Source organism: Tupaia chinensis, unplaced genomic scaffold (genome assembly GCF_000334495.1).
Source record: "Tupaia chinensis unplaced genomic scaffold, TupChi_1.0 Scaffold145907_1, whole genome shotgun sequence".
Taxonomy (NCBI): domain Eukaryota; kingdom Metazoa; phylum Chordata; class Mammalia; order Scandentia; family Tupaiidae; genus Tupaia; species Tupaia belangeri.
Genome location: NW_006205765.1, coordinates 1,963,210 through 1,976,463, shown reverse-complemented (window position 1 = coordinate 1,976,463; position 13,254 = coordinate 1,963,210). Strand labels below are relative to the sequence as shown.

Below are 13,254 nucleotides of genomic sequence, written 5' to 3'. Positions count from 1 at the left end.
CCTGCTGACCAAGGGAAACACCTCGATGGAGGAGGAAAAGGAAACCGCACATCCCAAGAGCTACACCCTCCTGTGAAGTAGGAGAGTGATGTCCTCATCTGTAGAAAGGGATACCTTGTCCACGCTGGGCTGGGTCTGATCCCAGAGGCCTGGTGGTTTGAGACAGCAGCGATAGATTTAATCATTCATGCTCACTTAAAGGAAGAAACTTACGGCGGAGTTACCCCACAACGGGGGTCAGAACTGGACAGGCAGCTTCTGGATGCAGTAACTAAAGATAGGTAGGATGTTCTGAGACTGGGTAGGTAGAAGGGGACAATCTGGAGCTAAAGCAGTCTTGTACTTGGTGAAGGAGTTAGGGCTGAGGCGCCCATGCAAGTAGCAAAAAATGGGATGTTTGAGGCCATTTTGTTTACAAAATGCCCTGCAGGTTTTTTTTTTTTTTTTAAGTATTATTATTTTTAAAGAATTATTTGTTTTATTCCATTTGTTGTTATTATTATTTTAATTTGAACAGAGAGAGACAGAGAGAAGGGGAAAGTGAGAAAGCAAGCCGCCAAATCCGGGACTCAAACCATGGTCAACCATGTGGAAAGGTCAACCATGTGGGAATCCACTGCCTTTAACCACCATGCCTCTCCCAGCCCCACGCCCTGCAGTTCTTTACCCTCCACACTTAATCCCTTTAGTCAGTTGTTTTTGTTTTATCTTTTACAAATTCGCAGAAGTAGAATTGACTTGAACACGTATCTGTCACGCCCCAAGCTGTTTGTTTCCCAAACTTTGTTCTGGGAAACCTTGGTGCCCTTGAAGTTGTTGAGGGGAGGAGACTTGCACAGTAACTGCTGAAGAAGAGGCCAAACAGGGTGGGCAGAGCCCTGCCAGAAAGCTCTGCATTTGTTACAGATACAGTTTCCTTATCAAAATCCTCATGGAGGGGACCAGCAGGTGGCGTGGTGGTTAAGGCGTAGGACACTCCCACATGGCCGACGGTGGTTCGAGTCCCAGACACCTGGTGGCTTGCTTTCTCACTTTCCTTCTTTCTCTCTGGTCAAATTAAAAAATGAATGAATAAATTAAAATAAAAAAAAAATAACATGGAGCTTATGGCGCATATCCATACAGAAAGTGAGTGAACAGCAGTGTAATATCAGATGAGAGGAATACACAGGTACACGTGGAAAGGTTGGGACTCAAGCTGCGTCTGAAAACTTTCAATCCCAACCCCCACCCTCCGAGGAAGAGAGAGGAGCCAGGGGTCGAGTCGATTGCCATTGGCTAGTGATTGAAACGGCCGTGCCCGTGGAATGAAACCCAGAGTGCCGACCGTGCGCAAGGACCTGGAGGGTAGCGTGCCTGGGTGGGAGGGGCACGGGAGCTCGGGAGCGCTTCCCACACACCTTGCCCAGTGTATGGCCCATCTGGCTGCCCGCGTACGTCCTTTGTAATAAGCAGGTAAACAGAAGTAGCACTTCCCTGAGTGCCGTGAGCCACTCCAGCGAGTGGCGATGTGAGGGTCATGGGAACCCTGGTTTGTGGCCCTCGGTCAGAAGCACAGGTTAGAACCTGGGATTGCCGTCTAAGTTACGGGCCACCCTGTGGGACTGAGCCCTTAACCTGGGAGATCTGACACTAAGTAGGGTACCCATTGGTGGCCACTGGAGGATGCTGTGGTGTGTGGTTCCCACCCCCCCCCTTTTTTAAACAATCATTTCATTTTATTTCATTTATTTATGTTTAATTTGACCAAAGGGGGACAGAGTGGGGGGGAGGACAGAGTGAGAAAGCAAGCCACCAGGTCCAGGACTCCACAGTGGTCAGCCACGTGGGAGTCCAGCGCCCCTAAGCACACACCACCTGCCAGCGCCTCCCAGCCCCGGTTGATGGCCAGTGGTGACGCATTCCGGGTCGTGTTGGGAGTGGCTCCGAGAACTCTCCATGGCTGTTATGGGTACATTTGCTTATTCAGTGGGTATTCAGTGAGCCATGGTTACAGTACAGGGCTGGGTGTAAACGTGTGAACAGGATCCCTGTTCTTAAAGATTTTTCATTCTGGAAGAGAAGCTAGACGAATTGCGAAGAAATGTGTAACCCCCATCCGTGTTGCCGAGGCCGAGGTCACCGGCCACTCCGCTCGTAGCAGCTCTGCGGTTTGACCATGTCCTGGCGCCGTGAGGCGCTGGCGGGGAGGTTGCTGCTTTGACGCGGGAGCAGCTCAGCGGGCCTGCAGCCTCTGGGATGCGGAGCAGCACCTCGTCCCTGGGGAAGTCAGCATGTGCCCCTGTGGCCCACGTCCAAGTTCCAAGAATTGTTGTCAATGGAACTTTTATCGGAGGTGCAGCTGACACTCACTGGCTTCACACTGAATGGATAGTGCTTCTGCTAGTTCATCAGTGTTATTTTTTTTAAATTAAGAGGAGTGACCAGCGATTGGCTAGTGGCTATATCTCTGGACTCCCATGTAGTCGACTGCGGTTCCTGTCCTGGATCCGGTGGCTTAAACTCATGCCGGGCGCATGTGTTTGCGTGTCCAAGATGAGAGAGGAGAAGGGATTACGGTGTGGCCATCCCTCCTGGGGTGTGATTTCTCGCTTTCTATCTCTCTTTCTGGTGAGCACACGTGCCCTATAGCGAAAACCTCTCCAAAAAAAAAGTAAGAAGAAAGATTTCCAGAGATGTAGGCACTCGTGATTTTGTTAGTAAAACGCCAGTTAAAGTGATAATGCCTGATAATACCCTGTTAAATGTTTGAGGGTGTTTTAAACATGTGAATTATCTTCACGAAGAAGCCGTACAAATAATGAACAATACATTCTGTGGCAATCAAAAAAATGTCTACTAATTGAAATTTTCATGTAAAAATACAATTTGTTTTGACTAGAAGATTCATTTACATAGCTCAGAATAAAGCAATGGAAGAACACATACGTAAGAAATCTATCATCTTGGGAACCAGCAGTTAGTGTAATGGCTATGTTGCTGGACTCCCACATGGTTGACCGCGGTTCGTGTCCCGGACCCGGTGGCTTAAAACTCACGCCAGGCGCGTGTGCGTGCGTACCCAAGATCCTGAGAGGAGAATGGAGGAGAAGGGATTGTGGCATGACCACCCCCCTGGGGAGTGATTTCTCGCTTTCTGTCTCTAATGTCCCTCTCTGTCTGTCTGGTGAGCACACGCGCCCTATAGCGAAAAACCTCAAAAAAAAAAAATCTATCATCTGTGTCTGTTTCCAACCCCATTGATAACCTTTCTTTAAAAATCTGATTTTTTTTTTTTTTGAGAGGTTTTTGCTATAGGGCGCGTGCGCTCGCCAGGCAGACAGAGAGAGACAGACAGAAAGCGAGAAATCACCCCCCAGGGGGGATGGCCATGCCACAATCCCTTCTCCATTCTCCTCTCGGGATCTTGGGCACGCATGCACACGTGCCCGGCATGAGTTTTAAGCCACGGGGTCCAGGATGCGAACCGCGGTTGACTATGTGGAAGTCCAGCGACATAGCCATTATGCTAACTGCTGGTCCCTAAAAATCTGATTCTTAAAAAAACATTTATTTTCGTTCATGAGAGAGAGCAAGAGGCTCCCTCAGCAGCCTTGTCACCTGTGACCCCCTTCCCCCAGCCTCCAGTTCGTGAGGATCTTGGGTGCTGGCGCCTGACATGTTTCAGGTTGACTTGGGATCCCAACCCATGGTTGGCCGTGTGGTTTCCATGCCCTGCAAGACAGTATGCTACCTAGATCCCATGCCAAAGCAGCTGTCCCTGACAATCAGTTCTTTGTTTATCCTATTGTTTCTTTAGACAAGTAGAAGGAAATATTAATATATCAATGTAATAATTTTAGATAGTGGAAAAATGAAACTGAGGAAATGGCCCAAGATAATGTAATAGGGAATAATTAAGGGGGAGACACTATTAGATATTGTTGACAGGGAAGGACCTTTTAGCCGAGTTCAGAGGGAGGGAACTGAGCTTTGGGTGTTTTGAGGGAACAACAAAGACCCAAAAATAGGAATATGGATAAGGGGGGAAGTTGCCCTGGACAAGGTCAGAGGGGAGGTCAGGAGTCAGAGCACACTGACTTTGGAACCATCACACGACTTTAAATTTTTTTCTTTTCCCCAAGAGAGATTTTTGCTCTAAGGCCAGTGCAGCACTCCCTAGAGAGAAAAAAGCAAGACATCACCTACCCAGGGGGGTGAGCATGCTGCAAACTCACTCAGGGTGAGTCTCAAGCCTCCGAGACTCAAACCCTCAAACCGCAGTTGACCATGTGGGAGTTTAGCTCCTTAACCACGTCGCAGCCTGCTTGCCCCTAAGCTACATTTTAAAAAGAACATGGTGGCCGCTGTCAGGCAAATAGAAGGAGTAAGAATAGAAACAGGGAAATGAGCTGGTCAGAAAGACGATGTGGTGGCTTGACTAAGGTCATGCCTGCAGAAATGGGGGCGAATAGGCGGATTTAGGGCCGATCAAAGCTGGAAAGACTTGTTGATGGATTGAGCTAAGTGGAGAGTGCCGAGGTCAGGGTGGAGTCATAATGACCACAGGCACATTAAGAGCTTCTGTGTCGCATGGACTCCTGTCCCTTCCACCTGGACAGTTTGCAGTGAAGTCTTTGTGTCATTGTGGCTTACTTCCTGCCCCTGGCTAAAAGATGAACTGGCAAGGGAGGAATGTGATTGATCATTCTTGGCTCTCTAGTCCCTCCTCCCACTTCCCCTTACATAACTTTACCCAAATCTGACATTCCATCTAATTTCAAGGAGATTAAAGGAGACCGTGTGCCCTCCACGAACAATAGTAGTTACAGAAACCCTCAGGCTTCCCACAGTACTCCCTTGTGTCCTTGATTCTGGCCCCGTTCTTATCTCAGCCTCGAGGTTCCTGTTTCTCAGCTCCGTGCTGACAGCAAGGCTTCTCAGCGAGGGCAAGAGAAGGATTCGTGTTTTGTTGGACAGTGAGGTTTGCATGTAGAATCAGGTTAAAATAGCATTTCTCCTCTAAGACCTGGACCTCTGCCCACCAGCGCCCCCCACTTTACTATTTTATTTAAAAAATTTTTTTCCAGTTTTTGCTGTAGGGGGTGGTGCTCTAGCCAGACAGACAGCGAGAAAGAGCAAGAGGGAAAGTGAGAAATCATCCACCAGGGGCAGGGCCACGCAGCAGTCTGTACTCCTTGATTCTGGTGGGCCCCGGGGAGTGATTCTATTAAATGTCATCTGCCAGGCTCTCGAGTTTGTCTTCTTTGAACTCCCATCGAGCCAGTTTGCAGGCTCCCTGGCCGGTTACAGTGCTGTGTTCTGGATGTTCACGTTAAGGTGGCAATAGATTTAAAAGACGTATGCAGTTATGAGGTCCTTCATAAGGCATGTGACTTCCATTTTTGCATCTTAGGCTAGAGATGGGTCCTCCCCAGTCAAGCCTTCTTCAGGTAATGGAGGAAGGAGTAAGTTTGTTTTGTGCCAAATCATCTGTATAACTCAGAAATTCAAACTCTAGAAAAATGTGTACACAGAGAAGTTTCTTTTTTTTAATTAAAAAAAAAATTTTATTTATTTATTTTTTTTGGAGAGGTTTTCACTATAGGGCATGTGCACTCACCAGACAGACAGAGAGAGACATAGAGACAGAAAGCGAGAAATCACTCCCCAGGGGGGATGGTCACGCCGCAATCCCTTCTCCTCCATTCTCCTCTTGGGATCTGGGGCACACACGCACACACGCACACGCGCCCGGCGTGAGTTTTAAACCACCAGGTCCGGGACGCGAACCGCGGTCGACTACGGGGGAGTCCAGGGACATAGCCATTACGCTAACTGCTGGTTCCCCACAGAGAAGTTTCTTGTCTGTGCCTGTTTCTAACCGCACTAGTAATGAAAAAGAAAATCAGTTCTGTGTCTCTCCCTCCGCCGTTTCTTTAGGCGAGAATAAGGAAATAGCACTAGGTAACAGTCCTACTTAGGTGGCGGACTGTCCCTGCGCCAGTGCCATAGTACAGCTTTATACTAAGTTGTGAAATCACGCAGTGTAAACCCTCTTTTATTTCTTCCCCCAAATCATTTTTGCCCTTCTGGTCTTTTCCGTCTTCATGCACATTGATACGCTTGTCAGTTTCTTCAGAAAAGCCTGCTAGGGAGTGTGCGCGTACGTGTGGGTGTGTGTGTGGAGCGGCATTTTAGACGAGGTCGTGCTGGGCTGTCCACACTGGTCATAAGCGCGTGGTCCTCGCGCCTCAGTTGCCCCAGCAGCTTGGACGGCACCACCCTGCTGGCTTTTTAGGGTGGACCTGCACTGTGCCTGTGTCTCCCACGTGGCCTCAGCCTGCCGGACAGCAGCATCTGGCTCCCCGCTGCTGTTTCTTCTTCTTCCTCTTTTTAAAAAATGATTATTTTATTTAGCTTTATTTATTGTTTTTTTTTTTTAATTTTTTTAAAACTTTATTTATGTATTTGTTTATTTTAATTTGACCAGAGAAGGACAGATTGAGAGAAAAAGTGAGAAAGCAAGCCACCAGGTTCAGGACTCGAACCACCATCAGCCATGTGGGAGCCTGGCACACTTAATCACCATGCCACCGGCCAGCCCCTGTTTTTTATTTTTTAATTTGACCAGAGAGAGACAGAGAGAGGGCAAGTGGAAAAGCAAGTCATCAGGTCTAGTACTCGAACCGTGGTCGGCCATGTGGGTATCCAGCCATCTTAACTACCATGCTGGCCCTGAATTGGCCATTCAGGAAGCTCTGACTCTTCTTAATACCACAGTATTTAGAAACCAGAGTCTAGATACTAAATGGATAACAGTTGCTTTTTTTTTTTTTCCTAAAGAATTGTTTTTGCTATAAGGCACGAGTGCTTGCTGGAGAGACAGAGAGAGACAGACAGAAAGCAAGAAATCACCCCCCAGGCAGGATGGCCATGCTGCAATCCCTTTTTCTCCTGGGATTTTGGGCATGCACACACGTGCCTAGTGTGAGATTGAATCCACCGGGTCGGGGACTCAAACTGTGGTTGGTCATGTGGGAGTCCAGAGACGTAACCGCTAGGCTATCTGCTGGTCCCAATAGTTACTTTTTAACTCTCTCCATCCAGTGTTTGCAGATATCCCAACCATCTGGTTATACAAACCATAGGAAGATCCAGAAACAAGAAAATAGCAGGGAGTCTTCTGGTATGTCTCAATCGCTTTTCAGTTGCTCTTTTCAGCCAGATCTCTCTGTGACTAAAAAAAAATCTCATTATTGGTGATACAAGTTTCACAAAAGCTCCCAAGTGAAAAGACAAGTTATTTCCTTTGTGAAAAGTTACTGCTTGTCCTAGCTGAAATTTTGTAATGGAATGGTTGCCCGGTTCTTGCATTTTTTCCCCCTGGTCACAGTTTATGAAAGGGCTGAGGGGACAAGATCAGATCATTTGGTGGCAGTGTGAGGGGCAGCCGCCATGCTGTGAGTGGTTACTGTAGGCGGACACTGATCGCTCCTGACTACTCGATGGGGGTCACGGGACTTCCTCTCTCCTCTCTTTTCCCGAACGTTCCAGCCGCGTGGTGTCAGCATGGACTGTGATTATTGCTGGTCAGCGCTCTGGTTGCCATGGGTCACCCAGGAGGTGGTGGATGCCGATTCGGTGTGGCCATGAAGAGTAGTAGTGGCCTGAGACTGGGAAACGTCATCCAAGTAATACGTGTTTTTGTTTTAAAAATCAAACAATACAGGGACCAGCAGTCAGTGTAATGGCTATGTCACTGGACTCCCATGTAGTCGACTGCAGTTTGAGTCCCAGACCCAGAGGCTTAAAGTCATGCCGGGCGCATGTGCATGCGTGACCAAGATCCCAAGAGGAGAATGGAGAAGGGACTGCGGCATGTCCATCCCACTGGGGGGGAGGGGGTGATTTCTCGCTTTCTCTCTCTGTGTTTCTGGCGAGCGCATTCGCCCTATAGCAAAAACCTCTCCAAAATAAAAAAGAAAAGGGGAAAAAAAAGAATCAAACAATACAGATGCCTTCAAGTATACAGGAAAATGCGCCCCCACCCCCTGCACGCTTAACCCTTCACCCCATCCCTCTCCCCAAGATCACTACTGTTAACAGTCCAAATTGTCCTGAGAGCGAGCCAGTGGGACTGGCTTCTCAAGAACACTCTCCTCCACTCCTCTGCTCCCAGTTAACCTTTACTTTCTTTTCAGCTGAGCATTTTCCTGTCTGGACCCAAATTGAGGAATTCAGCAAGAAAAACAGGCTTGCTTGCTTCTAAACTTGCTCTCTGCAGCCAATAGCTTAGTGTTTGTACCCCGTTTTCCCCTTAAGCCCTCCTGCTTTCGGGATCCACCTGTAGGAACAGATAACATGATATAGATCATCTGCTCTGTGGCATTTTAGAGTTTTCAACATTTTGTCTTCCAGGTGAGGTCCGTCTATTGGCTCCTATAGTAAGTTCCTTGCAAGTTGCTGATTTGGAGGCTCAACTGATGGTGGATCCTCTGGACTCCGTCAAAGAGAGTAAGTGTGAATGTTTTTGCCTATCTTTCAGTAGTGTTTATCTGTGGTTAAAAATGTATGCAAACCGAATGAAAAGGGAACTTGTGGTGTCTTCTGTGAGTTATGTAATCATCAGTTATTCTTACGAGCTTAGATTTGTTTAAGGTGGGTGTTTTTGAAACAAGATGTCCACAGGCCACCGTGCATGACCTTCTAAATATATAAATTAAATACCTTTTCTTCCTGTTCTCTTTCCTCTGATGTCTCAACCTAAAATACTGTCTGGGAGACAGGCGATCTGTCTCTTGGATCCTAAACACACACACACACACACACACACACACACACACACACACACACAATGTGTATCATCACAGTGCACTTAGAAATTGGGAAGCTGGGAGAAAGGTCTCCCAGATGTCTCCGGAGCCCAGGGTATATCGCAGGGGACAGATTTGATGACCTTACCCCAAACTGCCTTCTGAGTGTGTGCTCTCAGGAGTTTGGGTGCCAGGCATTATCTGTCTACCTGGGCTTTGACTTTATGACAGAACGCACTATTCTCAGTGTGTTTGCTTTTGAAACTTCTAGGATGCTGGGAAAGTCATAATGTTTTTCTTTTTTTGGAGAGGTTTTTGCTATAGAGTGCATGCGCTCGCCAGAAAGAGGCAGACAGGCAGAAAGCGAGAAATCACCCCCCCAGGGGGGATGGCCACACTGCAATCCCTTCTCCTCCATTCTCCTCTCGGGATCTTGGGCACGCACGCACACGCGCCCAGCATGAGTTTAAGTCACCAGATCTGGGACTCAAACCGTGGTCAACTACATGGGAGTCCAGCGACATAGCCATTATGCCAACTGCTGGTCCCCATAATGATTTTCTATGCAAAAATGTGTCATGTCTTTTCAGACAACCTAATATTTTTCTCCCTTCCCTTACTTCTCAGATTTTGAACCTTCTAAAGCTCTTTTAAAATTGACCAGTGGCAGGAGCAGCAGGTGGCGTAATGGTTGCATCAGTCATCTTAGCCAACCCTGGATCTTCCTTGCTAGCTATTTCCTAGAGAGTTACAGAAACATCATCTTATTTCCCTGACCCTTGCATCCAGGCATATTTTTTTTTTTTAGGAAGGCGGGAGGCCCTTCTCTAGGTTGCCCTCCTTTGCATCCTGGGGACTATGACAGGAAACCAAGTAGGAAATGACCGTCACAGAGATGTGTGAGATCCGGATCCTGTGAGTAGAGAGAGGAGAAGCCACTTACTCGGGCACTTGTCCGACTGCCCTGCTTTACACGCTGACGGGGAGCAGGCCCCCGCAGCTTCTGAGGATGGCAGGAGTGGGCATGTCCTTAGCCTCCCTTGTCTTCCCTTAGTCAAGCCATAGTCCAGCCTCAGTGCTGCAGTTTCCAGTGTCCTGGGCTGCATCACTGGAAGCCACATGCTGACTGTGGGTTTGGGTCCCTAGGCTGGTTGGAAGACATGCCAGATATGCATGTTGCTGCCCAGGAACCTGAGGAGCTGGGGGTCTAGGAAAAGGAAATCACCATGTGATGAGCCCCTTTCGAGAGTGCTTCCTCTGTCTGTCTGTCTTGTGTGCCCACATATGTGCTCTCTGTCATTTAAAAAAAATAATAAGTCTGCCAAGCAAGCTGAGTGCCTGGCCACGTGAGTTCGGTGTTCCTGGCACGGAGGACCTCCCTGATGGGTTGTAGAGAGACAAGCATCAACCAGCATGCAGAAAGGAAGGGTTCCCTTCACCCAGCCCCCAGTACCGCAGGGCGGGTGCCCACGACCACAAGGGAGAGGGGATTTGCTGTGGTGTTGACGAGGTAGCAGTGACTTCACCCACGAAGAGCCTGAGGATGGACAGTGGGAGAGTATTTCCGGTCTGGCCTCTGTCTTGTACTCAAAGATGAGGGATAAGGGAGAGGGCAGACTCAATGAGTGTTTCATTCCTGTGTGAAGGCAATGCGGAATCAGGCAAGCTTGAATTTTGATCTAAGCAATACGACTTTACTGGTGGGTTAATGGACTTTTCTTAGATTCATTATTAGATTCTTTACATTATTGTGAGCTGAATGTAGTTTCTGGTAGAATTAAATGAGATATAGGTGAAAGGTACAGGCATGTGCGTGACATTCATTAGGAGCCCCAGCAAGCGCGTGTTAAGTGCCAGTTTATGTCCCCTTCTTTGTATTTGTTTCGTTTTGTTTTGTTTTTTGAGAGGTTTTTGCTATAGGGCACGTGCGCTTGCCAGAAAGACAGAGAGAGACAAAAAGCAAGAAATCACCCCCCAGGGGGGATGGCCATGCCACAATCCCTTCTCCTCCATTTCTCCTCTCGGGATCTTGGGCACGCACGCACACACAGCCCGGCGTGAGTTTAAGCCACTGGTTCCGGGACTCAAACCGCGGTCGACTACGTGGGAGTCCAGTGACATAGCCATTACACTAACTTTGCTGGTCCCCCTATGTCCCCTTCTTTTACTGTACTTTTCCAGTTTATCCAGAACACTGAGCACTTACTGTAGGTCAGACACTGTGTTAGGGAAAACAGCGGGAGGAAAATGTACTCCTTGCTCCTAGGTAGATAAGGTAGTTATTTATTTTTTTAAAAAAAAGAATTATTTAATTTTATTTATTATTGTTATTATTTTTAAAATTCACCAGAGAGAGACAGAGAAAGACCAAGGGAAAGTGAGAAAACGAACCTCCAGGTCTGGGACTCAAACCGTAGTTGGCCATGTGGGAATCCAGCCCCTTAACCACCATGCCACCTGCTGGCCCCAAGTTCATTTTTAATGATGTAGATTGATGTGAATGATGATGGCAGAATGCACAGAGATGTGGAATGTTCAACGGGGAGTCAGGGAAGGCTTCCTGGAGAAGGTGAGATATGACTGATTTTTTTTTAGATTTTTGTTGTAGGGTATATGCACTTGCCAGAGAGAGAAGGAAAGTGAGAAGTCTCCCTGCCCTCCCAACCCCGGGAAATGGCCATACCACAATCCCCTTTTCCGTTTTCCTCTCAGGATTTTGGGCAAGTACCTACACATACCCGGTGTGATTTTTCAAGTCATTCGGTCTGGAACTCAAACCACATAGTCGGCCATGTGGGATCCAACTACCTTAGCCTCCATGCCACTTGCTGGCCATGACTAGTTTTTTTATAGGTGAAGAGAAGGAACAGGGATTCCCGAACATGATGCACATGCAAGCAGGTCGTGGGGTTGTTTTCCAGGGGGTGGCAGGCAGAGCTGTCATTTCCTTAACCCTTCGTCCCATCACTTGGCTTTAGGTCTGTTATGTTGCATTGGTGGGACGAGAGTTGGGTTCCTGGAAGTGGACTAAATGAGTTGGGACTGCGACTCTGCTAAGTGTATTTAAGACACACGTACACACATGTACACACGTGTACACACACGTGACTCTCTCTAGGAGAGTCACTGGCAGGAGCGTAGGCTTCTCTACCGTATGCGAATCGTAAAACGGCCCTCTGCCCAGTATTTCTACTGCTTGGACTTGTGCAAAGGCTCTTTTTAATTTTGCTTTCTTTCTCATATTTAATCATTATAAATCTCTACAGCACATAATATGGTTTTTCAAAGTATGCATGCAGTGCATGACAGTCAAATCAAAGACATTACCATATACATCATTTTCAGTGGAAAACTTTACATTCTTATATCTGTTACATAAGAATGAATGTATTTCTTCTCTGAGGCTCATTTTATGCCACCTCATTTTTTTCTTTTTAAAGAATTATTTATCAATATTAGTATTTTAAAATTTGCAACAGGGCATGTGTGCTCATCAGAGAGAGAGAGGAAAAGTGAGAGAGCAAGCCACCAGGTCTGGGACTTGAGCCATGGTCAGCCATGTGGGAGTCCAGCACCTCAGCCACCACGCCACCTGCTGGCCTGCCACCTCATCTTGAAGTTACTGGCATTCAGCATTTATGCATTTGTTTCTGGCCCGTTATCATTTTGAATACTGTCCGTGATGTGTTGTGGTTTTTTCCTACTCTGAGGAGGAATCCACATTGGCCAGTCCTTGCAGGAGGAGGGGGACATCATGTGGCTCCTGCAGGCTGTTTGCTAGCATTCTCCATTCTTGTAGTCTAGACAGGCATTCTGGATCTTCCTTGGCCAGAATTCTCTTATCAGAACACAAGGTCCTCTCCCTGTTTTTGTGTTTTAAACATAACTTGAGCAAAAAAAGCGTTCTCGGCCAGTTCTTGCCCTCCGCTCTGAAAACACTTCATGGGCATACCAGCATTCCTTTCCGCATTGTCCCAGAGTGACTTCACCTGGGCAGGTTTTGTGATTTCCCCCCCCCCCCCTGGCTACTGCCATGAAAGCAGGCCTTCCCTTCCCTACAGTTAGGAAACCAGAGAATATTTAGAAGGTAAGTGACCATGCTGCACAGGTTGTTTGAAACCTAGAACTGCAAAGCTGGCCCAGAGGTTTTGCATCGAAAAAACTGAATGAGAATATGTACAAGGCACGCTCTCCCTCCCTGAGATGAGCACAATCTGAAACCTGGGCTTTGAAGTAAAAAAAAAAAAACTTCTCGTCTGCATTATTCTACTTCCCAAATTCTCCTGTCCTCTTATGGGTGCTGGAAGTAAAGTCACTTTAGGTAAAGTGGTTGGTTGGTTTTAAGTTCCACTTTCTTCTTTTTCCCTTTGACATGTGGGATAGAATTTGAGTCTTTGTAGTTGGTAAGGTTCTTTTTTTTTTTTTTTTTTTTTTTTTGAGGGTTTTTTTTTTTTTTTCC

At 47.3% G+C, this 13,254-nt stretch overlaps 1 protein-coding gene across 1 annotated transcript in view; it reads left to right on the top strand.

Moving 5' to 3' along the window:
- TTLL4 (tubulin tyrosine ligase like 4) overlaps positions 1-13,254 on the top strand; it is a gene marked incomplete in the record, with an annotated part of 43,120 nt that overhangs the window by 7,026 nt on the left and 22,840 nt on the right. The window contains 1 exon segment of the mRNA XM_027768338.1: positions 8,401-8,496.